Genomic DNA, 26,961 nt, shown 5'->3' with positions numbered 1-26,961 from the left:
CACCTTTGCTCATAGCTGGCAAGGACTCTGAGGCATGATGCTGAAAAACCTAGTTTTCTCATCCATTTTAGAATTGTAAAGCATGAAAAATGGAGAAACAGGAGGGTTGTACTCCTTTAGTTTATGGTTCATTTCCTAAATAAATGTGGGGGGAAAAATCAACAACCATCATGTTACTAACTTTGACCCAGTTTATCTTTCTTCCCACCGAGAAAAATAGCTCACAGCAGCAGGAGAGCAAAGGTTAGAAACATCTTTTCTTAGACTTATTTTTTGTTAAGGAAAGGTATCACTTATTTATTACCTCCTTCCAGCTCACCCTTTCTTGAACTGAAAAGGGAAAGAGAGACAGGAAGAAAAGGAATTTCCTTCTCAATTTGTTTTTTTTTTTTTATAATAGAAAGTGAATTTTCAAGGCCAAGAAAACCCACAACATTTGCTTAGGGTTAAGAAGTCTAGGAGAAAGGGGGAAAAAAGAAATTTAAGACTTCCACTTTTCTCTTACTTCACCTTTCACCTCTCTCTGTCCTTGAGTCCTTTTTCTGAGCTTTATATCCAACTTCAAAATAGGTAGGAACTGAATTCCAAGACATTAGAACACTCGGTTAGCCTTTCGGTTCTTAGAGGTAAAAACACACTTAGAAGATTCTCCAGCATAGTTGCTTGGGGTTGGAAAAGAGTTCCCTTCAGAAGCCTCCACACTTTTTAAGTGTTTTATATTTTTGGTCCTGCCAAATAATAATTCTCTACTGCGAAGCCCATTAGGGTGTGTAGGTGAGAAAGCAGTCTTAGAGTCTAGTTTAAGAGTTTAAAACTCTGCGCGTGATGCCTGCTTGGACCACAGTCAAAGAACCAGCTTCTTTAGAAGGGGAATGAGCTGGTGCAAGACCTTTGACATCCACCAAATAGCAGGCAGGAGAGTTGCACTGCTACACACAGGGCATTTCACATCATCCAAAGGCTATTCCCTAATGTATATACTGCCAGGGAGGGAGGAGGGAGTCTACGTTTTGTTTAGGAAATGTCTAGTATGTCAAAACAAAATATATCCCATTCAATTTTTTAAAATAAAGTTTAGAAAAATAACATCTCATGCATTTAGTGCCATTCAAGTCTCATTAAAAACATATCAGTAACCACAGACGTTGTATGTTCTAAATCTTAAGGCCTTAGAAAGTGGAGCCCTCCATAAATCTGTTTAGGGTTGGCTGTCAGCCAGTTAGTCAGAGATGTCAGGGAGGAAGAAAGATAAGGAAAAGAAAAAAAGAGAGGCAGTCCCTGACCTCTCCTATGATACATTAAGTCTTCCCTTCCTTCCTTCCCTCCTTCCTTCCTTCCTTCCTTCCTTCCTTCCCTCCTTCCTTCCTTCCCGCCCTCCTTCCTTCCTTCCCTCCCTCCCTCCCTTCCTCCCTTCCTTCCTTCCTTCCTTCCCTCCTTCCTTCCTTCCTTCCTTCCTTCCCTCCTTCCTTCCTTCCTTCCTTCCTTCCTTCCTTCCTTCCTTCCCTCCTTCCTTCCTTCCTTCCCTCCTTCCTTCCCTCCTTCCTTCCTTCCTTCCTTCCTTCCTTCCTTCCTTCCTTCCTTCCTTCCTTCCTTCCTTCCTTCCTTCCTTCCTTCCTTCCTTCCTTCCTTCCTTCCTTCCTTCCTTCCTTCCCTCCCTCCCTCCTTCCTTCCTTCCTTCCTTCCTTCCTTCCTTCCTTCCTTCCTTCCCTCCTTCCTTCCTTCCTTCCCTCCCTTCCTTCCTTCCTTCCTTCCCTCCCTCCATCCCTCCCTCCCTACCTCCTTCCTTCCTTCCTTCCTTCCTTCCTTCCTTCCTTCCTTCCTTCCTTCCTTCCTTCCTTCCTTCCTTCCCTCCTTCCTTCCTTCCTTCCCTCCCTTCCTTCCTTCCTTCCTTCCCTCCCTCCATCCCTCCCTCCCTCCTTCCTTCCTTCCTTCCTTCCTTCCTTCCTTCCTTCCTTCCTTCCTTCCTTCCTTCCTTCCTTCCTTCCTTCCTTCCTTCCTTCCTTCCTTCCTTCCTTCCCTCCCTCCTTCCTTTCTTCCTTCCTTCCTTCCTTCCTTCCACCCTCCCTTCCTTCCTTCCTTCCTTCCTTCCACCCTCCCTTCCTTCCTTCCTTCCTTCCTTCCTTCCTCCCTCCCTTCCTTCCACCTTCCTTCCTTCCTTCCTTCCTTCCTTCCTTCCTTCCTTCCTTCCTTCCTTCCTTCCTTCCTTCCTTCCTTCCTTCCTTCCTTCCTTCTACCTTCCTTCCTTCCTTCCTTCCTTCCTCCCTCTCTCCCTCCCTCCCTCCCATCCTTCCTTCCTTCCTTCCTTCCTTCCTTCCTTCCTTCCTTCCTTCCTTCCTTCCTTCCTTCCTTCCTTCCTCCCTAGCCACTTCATAGATTTTGGGGAAGTCACTTAGCCTCTCTCATCCTTAATTTCTTCATCTGTAAAAATGAAGACAATCATTGTGTCTTTTCCTCATGGTGGTTGTAAGGAGCAAATAAAATCATTTTCAAGTCTCTTTTGAAATTTAAAGAGCTCTATAAATGCAGGCTATTATTCATGGCACAGCACTATGTTGGATACTATAATTGTACAAGGTGAATCAGTTTGTCCCAGAAGCCCACTTCGTCCATAGACTGACCATTAACCTGCATTGCACCTCCATCAGGATTCTGTTGACATGCCACTCTCCTGGGTTTTTCTTCCTCCTAGATGGCAGCAGTAGAAGGGAGGGCTCACACTCTCTGGGGGACTTGCTGTCCCTCCCAGCCCATTCATGCCTTCAGAGAGACTCTTATGTGAACCCTCGTACCATGTGCAGCTCCAGCGAGTCACAGTTCTGCCAGACAACAGGAGGGCGGTCTCTGCCTCGCCACAAACTGATGTCCCACAATGCTAAGTAAAGCACGAGGTCACATAGAATCATGATACCGGCTAAGGTTGGCAATAATACTGTAATGTCTTCCACATAGAAAGGACTATGGAAGGTTTACAAATCTTTGTTTTCAAAACAAATTGGCGAGGTAAAGAGCACAGGCGACCTTATTTCCATTTTACAGATTAGGAAACTGAGGAGGGGTGACTCCCTCTAGTCACATCGCTAGTAAATTTCAGGGCAAGCGCAATGTTTCTTCTACTCCTACACGTCAAACATCTGACATTGAACACTTCCATCCACAAGTCAGGCTATTAATTTTTTAAAAACTCTTACTGTCACTCTTAGAATCAATGCTAAGTAGGGGTTCCAAGCCATAAGAGCATCAAGGGGCTGAGCAGATGAGGTTAAGTGACTTGCCAAAGGTCACATCGCTAGGAAGTGTCTCAGTACAGAGATGAATCTAGGACCTCCCTTCTCCAGGACTGGTTTTTTACCATCACCCTAAATAAATCTGTAAACAAACAAACAAACAAAAAGCAATCTACCCATTTTCCCTGGCATAATATTCACAGTAATGTAGGTTAAATACCTGCCTACGAGCTCACGAGGCTCCCATTCTTCCTCATAATTACCACCCATAATCCTTCTACTTCTCTCATGGTCACATCACTATCTTTTCTTCAGACCTCTGAAGAAGACATAACGTTGGTATGTATGTTTACGAGTGTACCAGACGGGCATCCACAGCATGCACATATATGCGCAGATAGTTTTTTCACTTGTTTTAAAAATACTTATGTCCATATGGTGCAATTGATGTGCCTTCCAGGACTTCCTTGGCATCCTTTTCCTCTCCAAAAGCTCCTTCCTTGGTCAGTTACCTTCAAATAATTTATTATTATAGGGGCTAGGAAAAATGACTTGTGGAATCTTCTCAGGCAGAGAGGTACCAAGTGATTCAACTTTGGCCTCGAATACTTCCTAGCTGTTGGACGCTGGCAAGTCACTTATCCCTGCTTGCCTAGGCTTTGCACTTTTGTTTTAAAGTTGTTCCTAAGAAAGATAGCGAAGGTTTAAAAAAAAAACAATCAACCAAAAAGCATATCTATGAAGTGCCTACTATGATGTCTGGCACTGGAAATACTGATAAAAAGAATGGAAGAATCCCTACTCTCAAGGAGTTTATATCCCAACAGAAAAAGAGAAGCACATAAATTAATGCACATCAAATAAGCCCAAAGAGAACAAATACAAAGTAGTGAAATGCTCGGAAGTTTAAAGAAGGGGGCATTAGCAGTGGGAGGATCAGAAAAGGCTGCCACATAGAAGATCATACTTAAGCAATGTCTTGAAGGAAGAGGGATTCTATGATGTGGCATTAAGGAGAGGGTTTAGTGCAGGACTGGCCAGACTGGACAGCTGGTACAAAGGCACAGAAACAGGAGATAGAGGGTCATCCCTAGGATCAAAACAACAGTCAATTTGCCTGGATTGTAGAGTGTGGATCCAATGAGCCTGGGAAAGATAGGTTGGAGCAAGATAGTAAAGGAATTTAAAAGCATAGTTTTCTATTTTATCCCAGAGGCAATCGAAAGCTATTAGAGTTTATTGGATAGTAGAGTGACATAACCAGGTCTATGCTGGTTATTATTTTTGTAAATAATAAATAAAAAGGTTAGCTCATCAACAGGGTTTTTTAAAGACTTCTCCCATGGATTTAATAGTGCTAACATTTTTTGTTGCTCAGTCGTTTCAGTGGAGTCCAACTCTTCATGACCCCATTTGAGGTTTTCTTCAAAAACTAAACAGGAAGTTTGTGTTTGTTTTTATCCGGGAGGCTATAGGGATCCAATGGACTTCATTGAGTATCATGGTCAGATTTGATTGACTTTAAAGAAAATTGCTTTGGCAGCTATGTGGAGGATGAACTGGAGAAAGGAAAGACTTGAGGCAGGGAGACCAATTAGGAGTCCATTACCATCATCTAGGTGAGAGGTGATCAGTTCCTGAGCTACAGTATTAACTGTGTAATTAGAAAGAAAGAATCAGATGTGAGAGTGAGAGATGTTGAGGACATAAGAATGGCAAACTTTGGCATATGATTGCAGAGTGAAGAGTAAAACAAAAGACAAGGTGGCAAACTTGGGAAACTGGAAGAGTGCTGCTACCCTTAATTGAAATAGGGATGTTTGCATATGAGGGAACAGATTTTGGGAAGGAGAATGATGAGTCCGGATAATGCCAATGTTACAAACCAAGGAGATCCAGAGAAGAGATGCTCCATTCACTACTCTAACCAAAAAGCTTAGACTAAAACACCAACTTAATCAACTCCCTCTTTCCAGTGCCATGTAGATCCATGCTCCAGGCTGAAGAATTTTGTTAGTGCCTTGTTGGCTAGCACCCAGCAGACCTCTGTGCTGCAAAAGATCTCTGCAGGGAAAGGGAAAAGGACTGGATATGTATATGAGTCTGAAATAGAACTCAACTCACACTTCAACCCACTTAATCCTCCTCCCAGAGCCCCTAAGACCCTAACTAAGAATCTTCCAAAACTCCCAAAATAGAAACCAACCTCCATACCCCACACCCAAGCATGTAACAACACCAATATGGCAGCACTCTGAACTATTTGGTCTGAGAACAGAGAAGAAAGGAAATGATACTGTGTATGATGGGTTTTGCAGGGCATTGTGGTACTTTAGTAAACCTGAAAGCCCAGCATCTGGCTGGGACCAGTTCTATTTCCCCAAAAGTCACTCAGGATAAAGTCCTAGGATGATGCACCATTAATTACCCAGTATGGCAGGAAGCTGATATGATTAGAGATCCAATCTTTAGGGGAAAAAACATCAGAGAGGAAAGATTCAGAAAGTGAGCAAAATAGGAAAATAAGGGAGGGGGAAAAGACTGAAATTACCCATGATCTCAGGAGAAAGAAAATTCAAAGACCTTTCAAGATTCAAAATTCAAAGCAGATAAATTAACAAGGAAATTATTAATAGCAGAAAGAAATATGGCCTCCAGATCTAAGAAATTAGTTCAGGTCTTGAGGAAAAAATCCTGCAAACAAAGGAAAATGAATCAATGATTGATGAGAAGGAAGAAACTGTGGTATTTGAGGAGAATGTAGAATCCCAATATGGTTTTTTTTTGAGTGGCTTAAAAGAGAAATGGCAATTATGAGAGCAGAATTTGTGTCCTAAACATCAGAAATAAATGGGCTAGAATAAATTGAAAAACTGGAATCAGTGATGGCAAGTCTTATCAAAGAAACAAAAGAGATGACAATTGATTTGGAATGCAAATATAGATATGAAGGACAATTTAGAAAAAGAGAATCAAAAAGCAAAAACACATTAAAAAGTATGCTGGGGGGAGGGGCAACTGGTTGGGTCAGTGGACTGAGAGTCAGACTTGGAGACAGGAAGATGTGGGATCAAATTTGGCCTCAGGTGATTTCTAGCTGTGTGATCTTGGGCAAGTCACTTAACTCCAATTGCCTAGTCCTCGAGACTTTTCTGCCTTGAAGCCAATACCTAGTATCTATTGTCAGACAGAAGGTAAGGGTTTAAAAAAACAAGAAAATAAAATCAAACATACTCTTTATTCAAATAAAACATATTAATCTTAAGTCTAAAATTGGAACACTATAAAGCAAGAAATAATTCAAGAAAACTGCCTGGAACTTCTGAGCTCAGAAAATGAAATACCAACTAGAACTGAATCTCAGGAAGAGACTGGAGCTGAATATATACAACTGAGAAGCATCTGCATGGAGAAAATAATTAAACCCATGGAAGTTAATGAGGTCATTGAGAGAGAAGGATTGCCTGGCTGGGCCAAAGTTATCTAGGTGGGGGAAAGGGGATAGGAATTACATATATAATTTCATTAGTGTAAGTAAATCCCAGGTGAGGACATGAGTCTTACCAATATGGAACAGTACCTTCTCTGCAACTCTGTTAAGAGTTGCCTAAAGCACTGAGAGATTAAATAATTTGTCTAAGGTCACACAGTCAAAATGTATCAGGGTAAGACTTGAATTCAGGTCTGCTTTGCCTGGATTCCAGACTGGTTCTCCATCCACTATAATATACTGCCTCTTGAGCCCTAAGAGGAAAGGTATAGAAAAAAAGTGATATTTTTGAAAGAGGCTAAAAGGGTAGACTTGCTAATTTCTACTAGAATTGTGTGCCCTTGAGAATTTTTGAACCTCAGTTTCCTCATCTGTAAAATAAGTAGGTTGGGTTATATGATCCCCCAAATTCCTTCCAACTTTAAGCCTATGGAGTTCAAAAATCTATAAAAGTGAATTATAATAAAATAATAAAATATATCATCTGTTATTACATGGAATCATCTAAATATACATAGCATTATATCATATAGTCTTCCCATAGCCTCATAGAATACTGTACACTGGGTTGGGAATTAGAACACTTGGCTGAGATTGCATTTTCCATTAGCTCGGTGACCTTTATCTCTCTGGGATTCACTCTCTTCATCGGTTCAGAGAGGGCGAATTAGGATCAGATGATCTCTAACAAGCAGCGAGCATCCGAAGGCCATTTTCTCTAGAGCAGGAATTGTTTCTTTGCATTTACGGCCCCAGCTCCTAGCACAATGCCTAGAACATAGCAGGCGTTTAATAAATGACCAAGACCAGAAAGGCAGCGATAACAGTGCACAGAGAATGCAAAGGAGCTAAAGTTCAGAGCGCTTGTGTTTCCGACCGCTCTGGAGAGCACGTTTTCCTTTTTGCCTTTTGGTAGTGGACGACACAAGAATTTAACGGTCTAGAGAGACAAGAAATCAATCCCAACCCGCTGCATTTAGGAGTCCGAACAAGCAATATCTGGGTTTATTGGCCAGTTGCCGGCAACTTGAAACAGAACTACTTCAAAGACAATGTGTCGATCGGAGCAGAGATGTTCATTAACACAATGGGGGCGTTTTCACTTGGATTTTTTCTTTTTTTTTTCACTCCTTATGGATGCACACGGAAGCAGTCTCCATGAATGAATGGGCCCCATCCTTGTCATCTAGAAACTCGAGGCTTGCAGTCTATGGACTGAAATCCAAAGACAGTCAATAGAGAACGAGTAAGAGGGAAGGATTCGAATTCAACATTTAGTTATTTTGAGGAAAATGGGTTAGTTATGAGAGACCCGGAGCGGCTTAAAACTTGTTGCTTTCATTCTAACGGAGGGTAGCCATTCCCTCTCAGATTTCCAAGCCACAGAGACTCGGAGGGCTTAATTAATTCTTAGATTACAATCCACCACCCAGGGCATTTTTTCAAGAGACGCCAAACTGAAATGTCAACAACAAAATGGCAGGCTCTGGGCATTATTCTCACGCTTTCTAAACAAGAACCAATTTCTTGATGTTAGTGTTAAGGCAACATCTCGCTGGTGGGCTTGCCCTGATAGCACTCGTTGCCAAGGACACCCCAACGGCCACCAAACACGTAACCAAACAGCGCTATAGCTTGGGAAAGATGTGGAGGAGGGGACTGCAGAGAAAGCAGGGCTGCTTAGCATGCAAGGCTAGTGTTCCTGGGGGTGCCTCCTTCTGGGGTCAAGTGACAAAGGGCCTGATGGTCTCTTGAGGGGATTGGATACAACAGACCCCAAACAGCTTCATTATGTTCAGGGCAGCCACGCTGACCGGCTACCACCGGGATGGCTCCAGAGGAACCGTTAACGCTCCCTCCACTCACTGAACCATGCATGAGCTGGAATTGTGAGAAGGCTGCCTCACCTCGGAGGACAACAGGGACTCCACACAGTCACTGGACCCTCTCAGTCCAGACAACGGCATTTTAGTTCCCCTCTATCAAAGAGCCATGTTAAAAGATGCTCCTATAAAACTCATCTTCTTTTTTCCCTCGCACTTGCTTTCATGTAGCCCATCCCAGGCCTGGATAAAGGCACTAACGTTCAAGAACAACGGCAGGGGAGAGATTCGAGCATTCATAAAGCATGGTCCCAATGGGAGAGCCTTTAATGGCGAGACCCAGTGAGGTCATGGCAAAAGGGAAGATCCCACATTACACCAATACATTCAATAGGAGACACTTACTGGGCTAAAAAGAACTGGAGGTAAAGTTAGTGTCTGTTGGTTACAGAATGACTGAAAAAATATATAATAGATATAATCATCGATTAATATCATGGCATATCATGGTGCCATTAGGAGAAACAGAAACGAAGAACTCCAAAAAAGTGTGAACCAGTGTAGAATAAAATGAGCGTAACCAGAAGAGCAGTTTACCCAATGGGCACACTATTGCAAAGGAAAATAATGCTGAAAGACTTCAGAATGCGATCAAAGCGGTGACCTGTCCTGTCTTCAGAGGTGTGAAGGTAAAAAGGCACGGTTCGCCCCTGTGGCAGAGAAGGTAGAGGGTTATGAGTGTCACATGAAGCCTGTGTTCCCAGAGATGGTCCAAGCATTCCTTTTGTTTTGCCTGGCTGTTCCTTTCCACGACAAGGGAGAGTCTGGGAGAGGGGGCATGGGGTGGGGATCCTTTGAGTTTCTCGCAGCCCTGTGACCTATCCCCTTGCTTCACTTTGTCAAGGAATGATGAGCTTGGAGACAATACCCAGTCACTTCAGGACATGCTGAACTGATTGGCCAAATAACTTCATAGTAAAGCAAACAAGTTCTCTTAAAGAAAAGATGAAACTTGGTGTGCCTGTGGACACTGGCCACAGGAGAGGGGAGGAGAGGCTAAGAACGACAGAAGAGATGGCAATACTTTTCAAAGAAGTATCCATGGACCATGGAAAAAGAAAGAAAAACAGCCGAGGTCTGTCTGCCTCGAAAGAGGCAGCCCCTAGAGAGTGGCTTCTCCTCACCTCAGCAGCTTCCCCCTAAATGTGGAAAGGTCCCCCGTGCCCACTCAGACCTTGGTCCCTTCCCTGGGATGGCTGGCACCTGTCAAGCAGGGCAGTGGCTCTCGTGCCACCCACCTTAGAGGCAAAGGGAAAGCCGCTTCTCCTTGCCAATTGCCACATGAGGGTTTTCTCTGGCGTCCTCATCATGTCATAGACACTTCAGAGGATGAGTAGGAAGAAAGTGGTACAATCTGTAAATTCAAATGCCAAATGAAAGTGAAGTAGTGCTGGCCAACAATTTGTGCTTTTTCCTGTTGAGATCCAGTCATCTGGCTTCTTTCCCTGCTTCCCACTGAATGTGTACGTAGGAGCTAAGTGCAGTTCCTAGTTCTCCCTCCTCTCTCTGGCTCGCACCCCTCTGACAACAACCATCAAATGTGTCCTGCTCCCTAATAAAGCCACAAAGTCCCCTGCCGGGCCAGCAAGCATCTCTCCTTTCCTTAGAATCAGCCCAAGCTCAGCTGTTCTCTGGTCCCTTAACTTCATGAGGAACCCCATTGGCTTCTGGCACCCTATGGCCAATCTCCTCCCTTCACTTTGTCACTGTTTGGTGACAACATGCAATGACTTCAGAGGGATCAGGCAACTCATTGGCCCAATAACCGAATTCTAAGCCAAGCAAGTTTTCCTAAAGAAGAAATCAAACGTGGTTCACCAAACTGTGAATCCAAAGCAATCACTTAATTAACTTTCTGAACACCAGACTGAACCCGAATCTCAATCCTAAAGAAGCGGGTCACACCAGAACTAAAGCAAAACATTTTCTAAACTGCTGAAACAGGATAAAAGCCTGCCAAGCTGCCAAAACATTTTAGGAATCAAACTGAGGCTTCATAGGGGACAAGCCCTGATGCCATCATTGGTACAGTGTCTTTTATTGAAAGAAACACTTCATTGAAACACCAAAAAAAGTATTTGCATTTATAAATACGATCATTTAATCCTCAAAGCAAGCCTATGAGATAGAGATGAAAGATATTATTGTCTCCATTTTACAGATAAGGAAACTAAGGTGCAGAGAGACTAATGGAGAACACACAGGTAAGAAGTATCAGTTAGTGATTAAACCAGGTATCCTGACTCCAGGTTCAGTTATCCTTTCCCCTGTACCCATGTTGGCAAACCTATGGCACATGTGCCGGAGGGGGCTGCTCCCTTCCCCCTTGCCACATGTGACTGAGGACATTTCTCACATGACCCATCTCGATACCCAGCAGCCCCATGGGAGAGCTTTGTCCCTCCCCGGTAAGGAGGTAGCTCACACGCAGCATGAGGATTGCAGTTTTGGCACTTGATCTCTAAAAGGTTCACCATATATATGCTCTATACCCTCCATAAACTACTTTATTCATTTTGCATTTTATCCTTTATATGTATAGATACACACACACACACACACACATATATATACATGTTGGGATGTCTTATGTGTGCATGTTATATATACATACACATGTTGTCTTTCCTTCTCTGACACAATTACACAATGTGTAATCTTCTTAAAGTCAAGGGATTATTTCACTTAGTCTTTATAATTGCAGTGCTTGGGGAAGCGAGTTGGCACAGTGGATAGAGTGCTGGGCCCGGAATCAGGAAGACCTGAGTTCAAATCTGGCCTGAGGCACTACAAACTACAAGTCTATGATCTTGGACAAGTCACTTAACTCTTTGCTTCAGAAGAAGGAAATGGCAAACCACCCCACTATCTTTGCCAAGAAATCCCTAAATGGGGTCTCAGAGAGTCAAACATGACTGAAAAAAATTGAATGACAAAAAATAATCAGCAGATATCACACACATAACAAAAGTTCCTTGGCATCCTCTATACTTTTTTTGAGTTACCATTTATTTTATTTTTCCATATGATTTGTTATAAATATGTAATAAATTATAACAAATCTGCTTATCTAAGAGAAACAAATTCTCACATTAGCTATGACCGTAAATCGGTCTCATTCTATTTTCCGCCTCCTTCCCACCCTTCTCCCCTCCTATATATAGTTCTGAGATAAAAAAAAAAATTACTTGAAAACTGATGCATTACACTGTGGTTCTCAATATCCAAATATGGAAGATGAGGACTCATAATAGCAGAGAAAACAGGCAGAACAAAGATGCAGAGACTGGAGAGCAAAGAATGTTTTCAAGGAATGGCAAGTGGTCCAGTTTGGCCACAGTGTGGGCCAAACTGGGACTGGGAAAATATTAGAAGGAATAGCTAGAAAGAGGTCAAATCATGAAGCCCACTAAATGTCCTAGTTAAAGAGTTTCCATTTTATTTCATTGGTAATAGGGAACTATTGGAGATTTTTGAGCGGGGCAGTGCCATGATCTGAGATACACTTTAAGAAAATAAGTCTCTCAGCAGTGTGCATGATAAATTGGAGGGGGGAGACACTAGTTGAGAGACTATGAGAAGAGAGCAGGAGAGAGGTAATGAGGGGTGATGGAACAGAATTGAAAGGAAGAAGAGCTATGCTTTTTCTATTTCTGATAAAGAGGACTCTGGTACAGGCAAGCCCCTTTGAAGTCAGTACTGGAGGTGAAAAGGGAAGCTGCAGACTTACTCCTGCTCTTTTGAAGGCTTTAATTTTCCTCTCCCATTTCTTGCCCAGTGCCAACTACTCTATAATCATTCCCTCTTGTTCAGTCCTTTTATATTCTCTTCTTTTTTCCTTCTTGTGTCCTCATCCTCAGGGCTCCCCCAATCTCACCAGACGGAAAGGTAAGGATGCGAGGAGACAACATATATCACTTCCACTCATGTGTTGAACCAAGGGAAGGAGATGATGAAAACGTCTTACCTGTAGCATTAAGGAAGAAGGTTCACCCTCAAATTCAGCTCAGTACAACCAAAAAATAGAAAAAGGGTTTTCATTTCTCAGAAGAGAATACAGTGAAGCCTTCCTATAATGCTGGCCTTGTAGAACATGTTAACAGCGGGGCTGAGGTAGGGGGTGCCAAGGGGAGGGAAATCATCTTCATCAGTGGAACTACCTCATAGCCCAGTCCTTTGTGATCCAGTAACTGAACCCCCTGGGAAAGGATCCAAGGCAGATGTGCCTTCTTAGAAAACTGAGTGTTTCCTTGCCTGGTTCAGAATTAACTCAGCACTCCTTTTTAAAGGATTCAGCCTCCCTTTCACCTCTAACCATTGTATCACCTCCTCCCCCCAAAAAGAAGATCCTGCTGCAGACTGGATGAATCATTTAAATGCTACCAAACATCTAAGTAAAGTGTTAAGCTAGTTATGAAAGGGGAAAACAAAACTTTGACCCTCCAATCATCTTCCAGGCACTGAGAAAATAATAGACTGCAAAATGAAGGGACTAATTAAAGGGGACAGGCAACTGGGAGACTGCAAAGAGGGCCACTGTTTGGATGAAAGCTACAACAGGAGACTCCAGAGAAGCTGGCAGCTAATTGAGCTGAGCAGCTGGTTTGTGTTCAGCTCAGATACAGGATTGACAGACCACCATGTGCTTTTGGGGAGTCATGTTTCATGCCCCCTCCTTGGAAGTTCTTTGCCAAAATTGGTTCTGAACCAGATTGCCCTGAGAACGATTGGTAAAAGAGCCAATAGAAAACAAGGCATCAGAATGTCTCCACAGGTTCATCAAAAAGGAACTTTCACTGAGATCCAGGGTCTCTGACCCAGCCTTCTAAGTAGCAGAGTACAGAGGCATAGCTACAACTTTTGGTACATGGGTCAAATTCAGCTGAACTGAGAGGGCAAACAGTGAGAAAGAGGGTTCAAGTGGAATCGGAAAATGAGGGGATGCCCTTCAATTGGGGAATGGCTGAACAAATTGTGGTATATGTTGGTGATGGAATACTATTGTGCTCAAAGGAATAATAAAGTGGAGGGATTCCATGTAAACTGGAATGACCTCCAGGAATTGATGCAGAGGCAAAGGAGCAGAACCAGGAAAACATTGTACACAGAAACTGATACATTGTGGTACAATCGAATGTAATGGAGTTCTCCATTAGTGGCAATGCAGTGATTCTGAACAACTTGGAGGGATCTATGAGAAAAACCACTATTTACATTCAGAGGAAAAACTGTGGGAGTAGAAACACAGAAGAAAAAACATTTCCTGAATCACATGGTTCAATGGGGATGTGACTGGGGATGTAGACTCTAAATGATCACTCTAGTGCAAATATTAATGGTATAGAAATGGGTCTTGATCAATGATACATGAAAAAACCCAGAGGAATTGTGCATCAGCTATGGGAGGGGGCTTGGAGGAGGGGAGGGAAAGAACATGAATCTTATAAACATGGGAAAATATCCTAAATTAATTAAATACAATTTTTAAAAAGAGGATTCAAGTGGGATGTGCAACAGGCAATCTACTCCCATTGTAGCAAAGGAAAAGGAAGGATGGCTATGGGGACCTGGTAGGGATCATCAAGGAAGGGTGGCCTACAGCAAAGTGAAGGAGAATCACACTGTGGAAGACCATAACACTCAAAGTCAATGACCTAGACCAGAAGAGCATGACTGGAATGAAGCTTGCTCACTTGAATATTGCTTTTCTGAGTGGAAGATCCGGTCCCTCCAGCATGGTTGTGCCTCCCATACAATTGAAAGATGCCTTGTTTCTGTGGTACTTACTAGCTAGGTGGCCATGACAAATCATTTCACCTTTCCCTGTCTTATCTTGATCACCCATAAAATGGGGATATTAATATTTACACCATTGATATCAGATTGTCACCGTGAGGGAAATACTTTGTAAACTTAAAATACTGTGGAAGTAGGAGTTGTTTATGCCTCCAGTTCTTTAATGATAATATCTTTCAACTCCTAGGTAGTTCTTGGGACAATAGTGAAGATAAAAAGCAATAAGAAAATTCCTTGTGATCCTCAATAGGCAAAGTCCAAAACCATTTTTAGAATTTTTACTATTGTTAAGTCAAGAACTCTTATTGCATATTTCAGATGTGGTTAATTGATTTCCAGACACAGTGAGAAGAGGGTATTTGCTATTCCTAGAAAATACTGAACCATCGATGAAAAGGACCTTTGAGATCATCTAGTCCAACCCCACAATTTTACAGATGAGGAATGAGGTTGGGTAACTTAGCACAAGGCCACATTGAAAATAAGTCACAGAGTCAGGATTTGAACCGAAGTCCTTTAGACTCTAATTTCAATGCTCTTTTTATTATTTTAAAAATATTTTTCCATGTTTATATATTTTAATTCAATATTCTTTCTACTGTATCACAATGCTTCCTAGCTCAAACTATTTTTTCCATAAGCCCACATGTTATCAATATTTCTGGAGGAAAAATAATAGCTATTTATTTTCATAGTAACTCATCAATAAGCTGAATATGAACCCCAAATCATGGATTAATTGTCACAATTCATAGAAGAAAATTCATCTAGTCTTTCCATGCTAACACATGAAAAGTGTTTTTCAAACCTTATAAACACTATATATATATATATATAATTCTAGTTATTTTTATTATCATTATGACTCTTCTTATCATCATTATGAATTTGCTAATGAATTAGTCCTTATTTGCCTAGCTCTGTGCTCATGTCCTGAATAGTGACCTGGACTTACATGCTACTGTCTGCTATTAAGCATTTGCTTATTTTTCCAATGTTAAATCTTTGTGATAAACAAGTCATGTGCCAAAAAGGACAATGAAGTGAAGACATTACAATAAATCATTCCTGAAGGCTTTGTTTTTGCAATTCTAGTAAAAAACAGACAAGATTGAAATTATAAATTCAAAACTCAATAAAAATCCCCTTCTCTAGTTTCTCTGGAGGTCTTATCCCTATCAGTCTCTTCTGTTACCTTAGAAAAATATATTATTGGCACCCAAACCAAAGCGAATTAAACCAGAAACCTCTGGTTATATTACCGTAGTTCCATGCAGGGGTCATATCACTGACATTTGTGTATAAACACACATCCACACACATGAACTAGAAAATATGCTCCTAACCACTTAACAACCTGCTCTAAAAACTTCCCTCTACTGAGAAGTTGAGCTCCAGTTTTGGATCCGATGAAAATAAAATTCTCACAAGCCTTCATACCTTGGTCACTGATGGTGAGCACTTTTCCCCCTTATCCCTATTCTACATTCTGCTCTACAAGAAGCCTGTCCTGATTTCTCCCATCAACAAGTGCCTTCCATCCACCTGAAATTGACCTTAATTTATTTTGAATGTGATATAGACATTTTGGCAATCCTGGCTAGATGCTAAGTTCCCTGAGGGCAGGGTAAGGGCTATTTCTTTTTTATCCTCTTGCACCACCAGTGCCTAGAGTAGAGGAGGTTCTTAATCAATCCTTGTTGTTTGAGTAATTGGATAGAACTGGTGACTTGGAGTCAGGGAAACATGTTTTTAAATCTTGCCTCTGACCCATATCAGTTCTGTGACCAGAGGCGAGTCTTGGAATCACCTTCCTCATCTGTAGGACAGGGATAATACCTGCAATACCTAGCTAGCTTCACCGGATGGTTATGAGATCCAAATGAGATAAGGCAAAGTATTAAGAACTGTATTGATGATTAGTATTGTTATGTGCCAGGGGAAAGGAGATGAGCTTGAAAATCTGTCATGGGACTCAAAGAACGAAAATTCTTCTTTCTTAATAGGGACATTAATTCATTGCTGGTGGAGCTGTGAACTGATCCAACCATTCTGGAGGGCAATTTGGAACTATGCCCAAAGGGCGACAAAAGAATATCTACCCTTTGACCCAGCCATAGCACTGCTGGGTCTGTACCCCAAAGAGATAATGGACACAAAGACTTGTACAAAAATATTCATAGCTGCGCTCTTTGTGGTGGCCCAAAACTGGAAAATGAGGGGATGCCCATCAATTGGGGAATGGCTGAACAAACTGTGGTATATGTTGGTGATGGAATACTATTGTGCTAAAAGGAATAATAAAGTGGAGAAGTTCCATGGAGACTGGAACAACCTCCAGGAAGTGATGCAGAGCGACAGGAGCAGAACCAGGAGAACATTGTACACAGAGACTAATACACTGTGGTATAATCGAACGTAATGGACTTCCCCATTAGTGGCGGTGTAATGTCCCTGAACAACTTTCAGGGATCCAGGAGAAAAAAAACACCATTCATAAGCAAAGGATAAACTATGGGAGTGGAAACACCGAGAAAAAGCAACTGCCTGAATACAGAGGTTGAGGGGACATGACAGAGGATAGACTCTAAATGAACACTCTAATGCAAATACTATCAACAAAGCAATGGGTTCAAATCAAGAAAACATCTAATGCCCAGTGGACTTACGCGTCGGCTATGGGGGGTGGGGGGGGAGGAAAAGAAAATGATCTATGTCTTTAACGAATAATGCTTGGAAATGATCAAATAAAATATATTTAAAAAAAAAAAAAGAAAATTCTTCTTTCTTTAAGAAGTACCAACATATGAACACTCTCCTCATGGAATCCATTGTTTTTATCCCTGGTACTGTCTACCCCAATCCTTTGATTCTTTTTTTCTAACCTCTAGCTTCCATCTTAGAAGCAATGCTGGTTCAAGGCAGAAGACCAATAAAGGTTAGGCAAGAGGGTTAAATGACTTCCCCAGAGTCACCCAGCTAGGAAGTATCTGAGGTCACATTTGAATCCAAGACCTCCCATGCATTGATTCTTTCTACCTCCAGGTAAGGACTTGGAAAACACTGTAGTTCTCTGGGACCCTTTAGAACTTAGGTGTGGCACACAAAGAAAAGGCAAGCTAATTGTCAAGCAATATTAAGTTAAGGAGGCTAATGAGGGCGCCGCCCCATTGGGCACAATTCCTTCAACACCATTGCTCAATGCATCTTAAGGGCCTATAAGTGGACAGGTATCATTTAAAAACCACAAGCCATTTTCTGTGTGAATGCCTTACTTTCCTCACCTTGAAACTCCTCTCTCTTCCCCTGGTCCTGGTTCATCTTTACCCCGACATACTCTAAGCTTGATCCTTCTCTTTTCAGATTTGAAGGATTAAATAAAATGGGAGCTGAATTGGGGGGTGCAACACAACTGCCTGTGGGCTGCAGAGACCTATATTTCCAAGAACAAAATCTGCTCTTTGCTATTTTTTAATTTATTATTTATTTACTGGAATTCAAGAGAGCAAAAAGAATAACTTTAATATGTTCATCTGCCTGTTTATACATACAAGTTTAAATACAAAGGGAGGGGCTAATAATAATAAATAAAAATGCAGTCAAGAACTCCAAAAGCCAGTGACTAATCCCGAAAATGACTGACCACTAACATTTCTGAGACCTCTTCTCCAGGCATGAGAAAACTACTTTTTGTTTTGAAGCTTAATTCTTCCGAATTTCACCCCCCCCAAAAAAAAAGGTTTCATTCAACTTATGCTTTTTAAAACTGACTTTAAACAGGACAGATTTTCAACTGGGGATACAATAGAGGCAGTCATAAAATGGCATAGAAACTAATTTGGTCAGTCAAATTGGGTAACAAAGAACTTGGGCATTCCATTTGATGGACAGAATGCCTACATTTAGGGTTGTCTAAATTAAAGGATTGCATCATGATCCAGTGGAAAAAAGCATTGAATCTAGAGTCAGGAAGCAAGAGTTTAGTTCCTGTATCCAACTCCTGCTGGCTACATGTTCTTGAACACATCATTCATTTCCTCTGCAACTCAGTTTTTCTCTCTTGAAAAATGGGAATAATAATACCTTTATTACCTAACTCATAAAGTTGTTGCTTTAAAAAAAAAGAAATGTAATTGTAGGATAATGGTAATGTAAAAGAAACGTAATAGTAATAGTAATCAATGATAGTGATGTAAAAGGAGTAATAGTATGGAATAGTAATAAAAAAGGAAATTCAGAAACTGTACACCTGAGGGTTTCCATTCTCAGTGTCACACACACACACATCTACCTCTTCTTTTAGGAAATATTTAAATTAAACATTGAATTTGAAAGTTCAAGCTCCAGTCCAGACAAACAGAAAATATACACATAACACAATACGTAGACTGATCATGCCAAGAAGACTTCTGTTTAGATAAAATGGACTAACCAGTTGGTGGGAACTTTCTTAATACCAAGAAAGTATCTTTTTGATGATCTCTGGAAAAGAGAATTCAATAAGATCCTTGATTCTAGCTCCGGATCATGCCTGAATCATCTGACCTTAAAACTTCACTGTTCGGTGCCTTAGCTCCTTTCTCTTATAAAAATAAGCATAATGCTGTGGCTCCCCTCGGGGAGGCACTCTGCAAATTAATGACTAATATCCTAGAAGTGCTCTAACCTCTACAGATGAAATAGACCAAGTAATTAAGCTGCCCAAATGCTATGAGATCCATGGTAGCAGCAGGGAAGCCAGTAACACCAGCCCATTCCAAGGCAAATTTACAGGAGGACCACTAATCTTGCTGATTAAGAGCAATCGTGTTTACAACAACCACCTTAAGTTATGGAACACTCTCTCAAGGTGTCCCCTTATTTCAATCACTCTGGGTGCACACTCAAAAAATACTGGTATAAGTTTAGAACTAGAGAGAACCTTAGAGATCTGGGTCTAGTTCCCTCCTTTCTTTTACAGGTGAGGAAACTGAGGTCCAGAGACATAAAACAACTTAGATTATGGACTATAGAAAGTTAGTGCTTCAAAGGATTTTAGTAAACATTGAGCCAGTCACCTTATTCTACAGAAAAGGAAAGTAGAACCCAAAGAAATAAAGTGACTTCTTTTGGGTAATAGAGCAAGCCAGTGATAGAATAGAGCCTTCTCCAGCCCATTGGAAATTAGAAGTCAACTCTTGGCTCATCCCAGCTCTGACCGTTGAGCTTTTTGCTTTCTCTAGCTAAGGAACCAGGCTACTGCAACATTCCTGGAAGTATCCTCACCATTTCACTGCATGGATTGTCTCTCTTCTTCTCATCTTCTTTCCTCTGTTCAAACCCCTTTGTGTCTGACTTCCCTTATTAGAATGTAAGCTCCTTAAGAGCTGAAATTGTCTTCTTGGTTTTCATATGTATACCCAGCATTTAGCACAATGCCAGGTGCATAAGGAAGCCCTTTAAAATGGTTTACCATCCATCTATCCACCTAGCTATCATTTATCATCTATCTTCTCACTAGATATCATTTATCATCTAATTACCATGTATCTATCCATCTATTTATCAGTTATCAATTATGTATCTATCCATCTACTTAACTATTCATCTATCTCTTGACCTATCATCCAGCAAAAAATCCAAATATTTAACAAAATAAATAAAAATACAATAAAATGTAGGTAATGTTAATATATAGTTGTCTAAGTCAATATGTAGCCTACAGGGAAACTTATATAGAGTTTAATACCTCTAGGATCCATCACTGGCCTAGAACCACAAGAGATTACGTCTCACTGAAAGTCAACCTTGTAATATGGGTCAGAAGCAGATTTTGATTCCATTTCTTCCAGGCTCAGAGGTTCTCTATCCACTCAATCAATATTCATTTTCAGTGCCTAGCAGCCATTTTGCTTGAATTTATTCCAATTTCCAAGGTTATGATTAATTTTAATTAGAACCAAAATACCAGTACTATTTTTTCCATTGGCATATACCAACACTATACTCCTTCTTCTTGAAACATTTTATAATTATTAACTAATTAACCCGCCTGCTGATTCTTTCAGGAGAAGGCAATTTCATTCTCCTCGTGCTCTAGGGAGGGAGATTAAAGAGCAGGGAGGTTGACTAGCTTTAAGTAACACAAGCTAGTAGACTGGGGATTCTCTAACCTTTTTGTCAAAAGGAACTACTTCTAATTTCTCAAAGTCTGAACATCATTATGGGCAAGGATGGATTCCAAGAAGGTCTACTGTTGAAAGTAAAGTCCCTGAGAAAAATAGAGGAAAGATATGTCAGGGCTGACAAGAAGTTCCCTGAATAAAATCAAGGAATAAGAGCATTGTGTTCATTAATTAATTCAACACACATTTACTAAGAATCTATTCTAGAAAATCATCGGGAAAATAGAGAGGCTGGACTTGTGATTCCATTGATACAGGGAACTCCAGGATAAGAAAATTTCCACTGCCAACGCAAATGGACACCTTCCCTGAAACTTACAGAAGTCATTAAATATACCTCAGGGGCAGTTACATGACTCAGTGGATTGAGAGCCAGGCCTAGAGATGGGAAGTCCTGGGTTCAAATCAGGCATCAGATACTTCTTAGCTGTGTGATCCTGTGCAGATCACTTGACCCCCTTTGTCCAGCCCTTACCACTCTTCTGCCTTGGAACCGATTAATTCTAAGACAGAAGGTAAGGGTTATTTATATATGTGTATATATATATATAAAATTTAATATTTATATTTTGTAAAATTGTATTATATATGTAAAACCTCCTTTTTTCTACAGGTATGGAGAGGTTGGTTAAGTGACTTGTCAAGGATAACACTACTACTATTTGTCAGAGGCAGGACTTGAACGCAGGTCTCTGTGGCTCCCTGACCATCTCCTGATCTACTGTGCCTCTCACTAGAGGAGATACTCAAGTAAATATGAGATGGCCTCTGATTCGGGGGAATTTAGAATATAATTCCTGGCTATAAACCTCCAAATGGAGAAGGTCTACATCATCTTGTTAGGACTCCCTGATCTAGACCATCCTGTGATCCCTCCTTTCCAGAACATGGCTTCCATCTGGAACCACCACAGACAACCTACAGCAAAGACCCTGAAGATGCTATAGCTTTTATAACACACCACCTGACTATCCCCTTCCATGGGAACAAGAACTTTTCACCATGATGCAGGTTGACAATTTTCATCAGGTTTATTTTCCCTTGAAAGGGCTTCTTGGAGCTCCCAACTTTAATTGCCGATACATAAGAAGGAAATGCTAATGGGCACGGCGACTATGGCAGGTGTGCGATCACCTACTGAATTACAGACGCAGCCCTCCCTCAATTAAATGGCGGTAATATAATAGGCTCGGGATAATTTTGCAAGGTCCTGGAGGGATTTATTATCTCAAATGCACACCATGGATAGCTGAGGGAATAATGGAAATCCATTTAGTCCCCATGGACGTTGAAACACAATGATATGTCCAGACGCTGATAACTCGCTGGAAGAAAAGTATAATAGAGAGTCTGAAACACAAACTACAGGGCTCCTGGCTTAACTTGGCCGGTAACCTAAATTCAGGCAGAGGATTTAAATTAAACTACGTTAAAGCAGAGAGGGCCAACTCTTGGCTGCGCAATGGCGTTATGGTGCAAGCAACGAGGGTGGAGCTTTCCTGAATCTGCTGCAAATTAAGGGCCAATTGGGAGGGAGTCTGGCAGAGTTCAGGGAAGATAAGAAACCAAGGCGTCAGAATTGAAGGGCAAGAAACAAGTAAGTATAGCCAGTACCCAAAGGCGGACCAGGTTTATCTATGAGAATAGAACCAAAAAGAGATCCAGAGAAAGGCAGGCCAGGAGAGGTTGCAGGTAGCTGGAGTCAGAATCACAGTAAAACAAGGCGGGAACATTGGAAATGGGTTATTGCTGAGACCTCTCATTTCCAGGCTTAGCTTTCTATGGAATCAGCCATCAGGGTGAGGGTTCTTAAACTGGTCCATGGTGATCACATTTCAGCAGTTTCAGGGGTTCATACATTTGGAAAGGAAAAAAAAATCACACCAGCCTTTGGTTGCCTTTGCAATGCTAGTTATTTTATTTTATGCATTTACAAATCAGTCTAAGAGGGCTCCATAGGCTTTACCAGTCTTCCAAAGACGTTCACGACACATACAGCGTTCAGAATCTCTATTCTAAAGCCTTTTCTGTACATAGCAAGAAGAGCAATCAATGTAAGAGTGTCAGGCTGGAGAGCATTCAGTTGGGTTTCAGATGGTTGGTCCAAGTCCAGTCTGCAGTCTTAAGAGATCTAGGGAAACTGCTCCTTACCAGGAACAATAGGATTCCGTTTCCAAGGCAACCGAGTGGCATTGCTGGGGCTGAGGGGTAGGCTGCCCTGGCCTATAACTGACCTTCCAGAGATGATCAGAGGACGGGGACAATTTATACCTAATTCCTACTCTCATTCCTATAAATCAAAAATTACATGGAAATAGTATACAAAGTACTTTACTCAGAGCAATCCCAATCAGTGGTCAAACAGCCAGGAAGTCAGAGAAAATTCAGACTCAGACCTCCTTGGCCCCAGGTTAGGAGCTGTTCCTATGACATGCCCCCATGCTGCCTCCCAGAAAGGCTGGACATTTCAAGGCTGAGAAAAGTCTCAGTCAAGGAATCCATTTTTCCAGCAATTGATTTGATGGCATAGAAAAATGGTGTCTAAACAAAGTTAGCCGATGACAGCCAAGGAAGTGGATCGGCCACTCTATGTATGTTTGACGGGTGACCAAATGAACATAGCTCTTAAGCAGCATATTTAAGGAACAGCTGGAAGATATAATGCACATTTTTCTACAGGTCTGACAGGTTTAGCTGCACTTACAGGTCACAGCTCAAAGTGAACTCTGGAATTCCTCACTAAGACAGAGAAGAGGCTTAAGACAAGAAGGAGGTTTTATCAGGGTGGCATTCAAAGAAAAGTGCATTAACTACTTCAGTTTCAATCTGGGAGGAATATAAACTCAGCTCAAAATAAAGAAGATGGAGCTAGAAGAGAAAGACATATAAAAACAAACTTCCTAGCCCCGTGTTGAGATCTTTATCACAAACATTGAGTCATCTATCACTTGGACTTCATTTAGATGGCAAATCAAATGAGGAATCTAGCTGGAGAAAGAGGAAGTGTATTAAATATTAAAACCTAACTAAACTAACCCTTACAAACACTCCTCTCACACCTGTGATTCCAAAAAGGTTATGTTCATAGCATCACCTGGGAAAGCCTTACCCATATTATTGTAGATTGTTCTACTTAGGCACCCTTTTGGAGGAAAATCCAATAAATGGGTCTGTTAAAGTAAAGAGATTATCAGGTGACTGTCAACACTTTTTAAATGATGTATCACATAAAAAAATAGAAAAAAAACAAATTAAAAATTCCCAGATAAAAACTAAATTGGAAATCCTAAAAATTAAAGGAGAAATTAATAAAATTGAAAGCAGAAGAACTATTGAACTAATAAAATAAGACTAGGAGCTGGTACTTTGAGAAAAATAAAATAAAGTACTGATTAATCTAATTTAAAAAGAAAGAACATAATCAAATTAACTGTATCAAAAATGAAAAGGGCGATATCACCTCTAATGAAGAGGAAATTAAGACAATTATTAAGAGCTACTTTGCCCAATTATATGACAATAACCATGACAATCTAGGTGAAATGGGCAAATATTTACAAAAATATAAAATGCCTAGATTAACAAAAGAGGAAATAGAATACTTAAACAATCGCCTCTCAGAAAAAGAAACCAGCAAGGAACTTCCTAAAAGGATGTATCACTTGACCAAAGGAATTGAAATAAAGCATAGAAAAGAGGGTGACCAGGATGATGAAGGGCCTTTAAATCATGCAAAATGAGGAATGTTGAAGAATCTGAGAAAATTTCTTCTGCCTGAACTAGGGAAGATTTGGGAGAAAGGGTGGTATGGAATGAGGAGGATGAGGAATGATAAATGACAATTATCTCAAAGTATTTGCATGGTTGTCATATGGAAGAGAGATTTCACTCCAAAGATTCCTTTGCTCCAGAGGCAGAACTGGGATCAAAGGATGGAAACTATAAAAACCAAAATAAAACTCCCCAAATCAGACAGATTCAATACTATAAAGAAGACTTTCCTAATTATTAGAGCCTTTCCAAAGTGAAATGGGCTGCCTCCAGAGGTAGTCTGTTCCTCCTTATGGGAGGCCTTCCAGCAAAGACAAGGTGACCACTTTGGGAGCACACAGGCAAGGGAAATCTTGGTCGGGTATCATTGGATTAGATGGTCTGTGAGGTTTTGTCCAACTCTGATATTTTTTGAAACAGCAAATAACCCTGACACGGATGAGATATTATTCAATTCACAAAAATATGATTCACACCTAACTTTCAAATATAGCAAAGTATGTCCATGTCAAGAAATGTAACCAAAATCGAGTGGTAATACATGTGTAACCCAGTGGAATTGCTTGTCAGCTCCTGGAGGGGGGAGGTAAGAGGGGAGCGAGAGAACATGAATCATGTAACCATGGGAAAATGTTTAAAAAGAAATAAATGAAAAAATAAATGTAATCAGATTTCTAATTGAATGACCTGAGCAAGTCACTTAACCTCTATTTGCCTCAGTTTCCTCAACTGTAAAATGAGGATAATAATAGCACCTCAACTATAAAATGAGATAACATTAGCAATAGGGTTGTTGTAATTTTGTTGTAAGGATCAAATGACATAACATTCACAAAGTACTTTCTTTCTTTCTTTCTTTCTTTCTTTCTTTCTTTCTTTCTTTCTTTCTTTCTTTCTTTCTTTCTTTCTTTCTTTCTTTCTTTCTTTCTCTTTCTTCCTTCTTCCTTTCTTCCTCCTTCCTTCCTCCTCCTTCCTTCCTTCCTTCCTTCCTTCCTTCCTTCCTTCCTTCCTTCCTTCCTTCCTTCCTTCCTTCCTTCCTTCCCTCTTTCCCTCTTTCTTTCTTTCTTTCTTTCTTTCTTTCTTTCTTTCTTTCTTTCTTTCTTTCTTTCTTTCTTTCTTTCTTTCTTTCTTTCTTTCTTTCTTTCTTTCTTTCTTTCTTTCTTTCCCTCCTTCCCTCCTTCCCTCCTTCCCTCCTTCCTTCCTTCTTCCTTCCTTCCTTCCTCTTTCTTTCTTTCTTTCTTTCTTTCTTTCTTTCTTTCTTTCTTTCTTTCTTTCTTTCTTTCTTTCTTTCTTTCTTTCTTTCTTTCTTTCTTTCTTTCTTTCTTTCTTTCTTTCTTTCTTTCTTTCTTTCTTTCTTTCTTTCTTTCTTCCCTCCTTCCCTCCTTCCTTCCTTCCTTCCTCTTTCTTTCTTTCTTTCTTTCTTTCTTTCTTTCTTTCTTTCTTTCTTTCTTTCTTTCTTTCTTTCTTTCTTTCTTCTTTCTTTCTTTCTTTCTTTCTTTCTTTCTTCTTTCTTTCTTTCTTTCTTTCTTTCTTTCTTTCTTTCTTTCTTTCTTTCTTTCTTTCTTTCTGCACCTGGCACATAATAGGTACTAATATAAATGCTAAATAACAACAAATCCTTTAAGGTTTCAAATATTCCAACTGGGAATTGATTCCTTCTGTAACTTTTTCATCTTGAATTCCTGAGTGGTATGTACCCATGAACACATTCACATATGCATACACGCAAAAATACATTATTGTCATTTCTCTCCCTAGTACAAAACTTTGGGTTGCCTTTTTTATGATTTTAAGCAGCTATCAATGCTAGAGAAGTACAGAAGTTCCTCCCCCCAGAAAACCACATTCTTCTTCACTTTGGCAACCACCCTGCTACATAAGCCTCAAAGACAGAAAGAGAATGTGGAGAGTGCCGAGCCATCCATCACCACTGCCCACTGATCCAACATGTAATTCCTGCTGCCAAGGGCATTCGAGGGGTGAGTCTGCCTTAGGAGGAACACTGGCAGAAAAAAGCATTCACCTCAAAACAACTATCAAAACTTGCTTATGAAAACATTTTGGACTGAAAAACCAGTAGATGAATGCCAGGTGATAAGCCTAAAATGAGCCAATTAGAGCGAAGACATGAAACAAGGTAGAGTTTTCTTTGTTATTGTAAAGATCTCTATATTGTTCTACTCACTATGCCAAGCCTTTGTAGCATGAAACACATATACACATCAAAAAAAAATCGAGAAACATCAATGCTAAATGGAAAAGGGAAAGGAAATAAGAGCATGTCCAAGGGGCACTCCTGGCATCTTCTTAATACGACTTAGCACTTTCACAGGGCTTTTCATCTTCAAAGCACTTGACGAACATTAGCTAATTAATCCTCACAACAGCCCTGCAAGGTAAAGGAGGATTATCTCCATTTTACAGATGGGGAAGTGGAAATTTTGAACACACACAGAAAATCTAGTGACAGTCTGAGATAATTGCTAGAAGTGGGATTTAGATCTATTCTTTGCTGTCTAATCAAACCTGCCCATGCATCCCAACCCTGATCTAGCCGGAGAGCCTTTTTGGACAAGCTGTTGCTAACTCTGAGGTGGTTGGGCCAGACAAAGGTCCACAGGCAAGTCCAAGAT

General features: G+C 40.8%; 1 protein-coding gene and 1 long non-coding RNA gene across 3 annotated transcripts in view; both read right to left on the bottom strand.

Annotated features, from left to right (window-relative positions):
• Nucleotides 1-26,961, bottom strand: part of NHS (NHS actin remodeling regulator) — a 440,898-nt gene that overhangs the window by 355,989 nt on the left and 57,948 nt on the right. The window lies entirely within an intron of this gene.
• Nucleotides 7,690-12,464, bottom strand: LOC103101566 (uncharacterized). Its single transcript, XR_471101.3, has 2 exons — nt 8,490-12,464; nt 7,690-7,929 (listed from the first exon to the last, which is right to left on the bottom strand). It is a non-coding gene; the product is annotated as an uncharacterized LOC103101566 (long non-coding RNA).

Source organism: Monodelphis domestica, chromosome 8 (genome assembly GCF_027887165.1).
Source record: "Monodelphis domestica isolate mMonDom1 chromosome 8, mMonDom1.pri, whole genome shotgun sequence".
NCBI classification, from domain to species: Eukaryota; Metazoa; Chordata; class Mammalia; order Didelphimorphia; family Didelphidae; genus Monodelphis; species Monodelphis domestica.
Note: the sequence above shows the minus strand (reverse complement) of the source record. Positions and strands in the feature narration are given on the sequence as shown.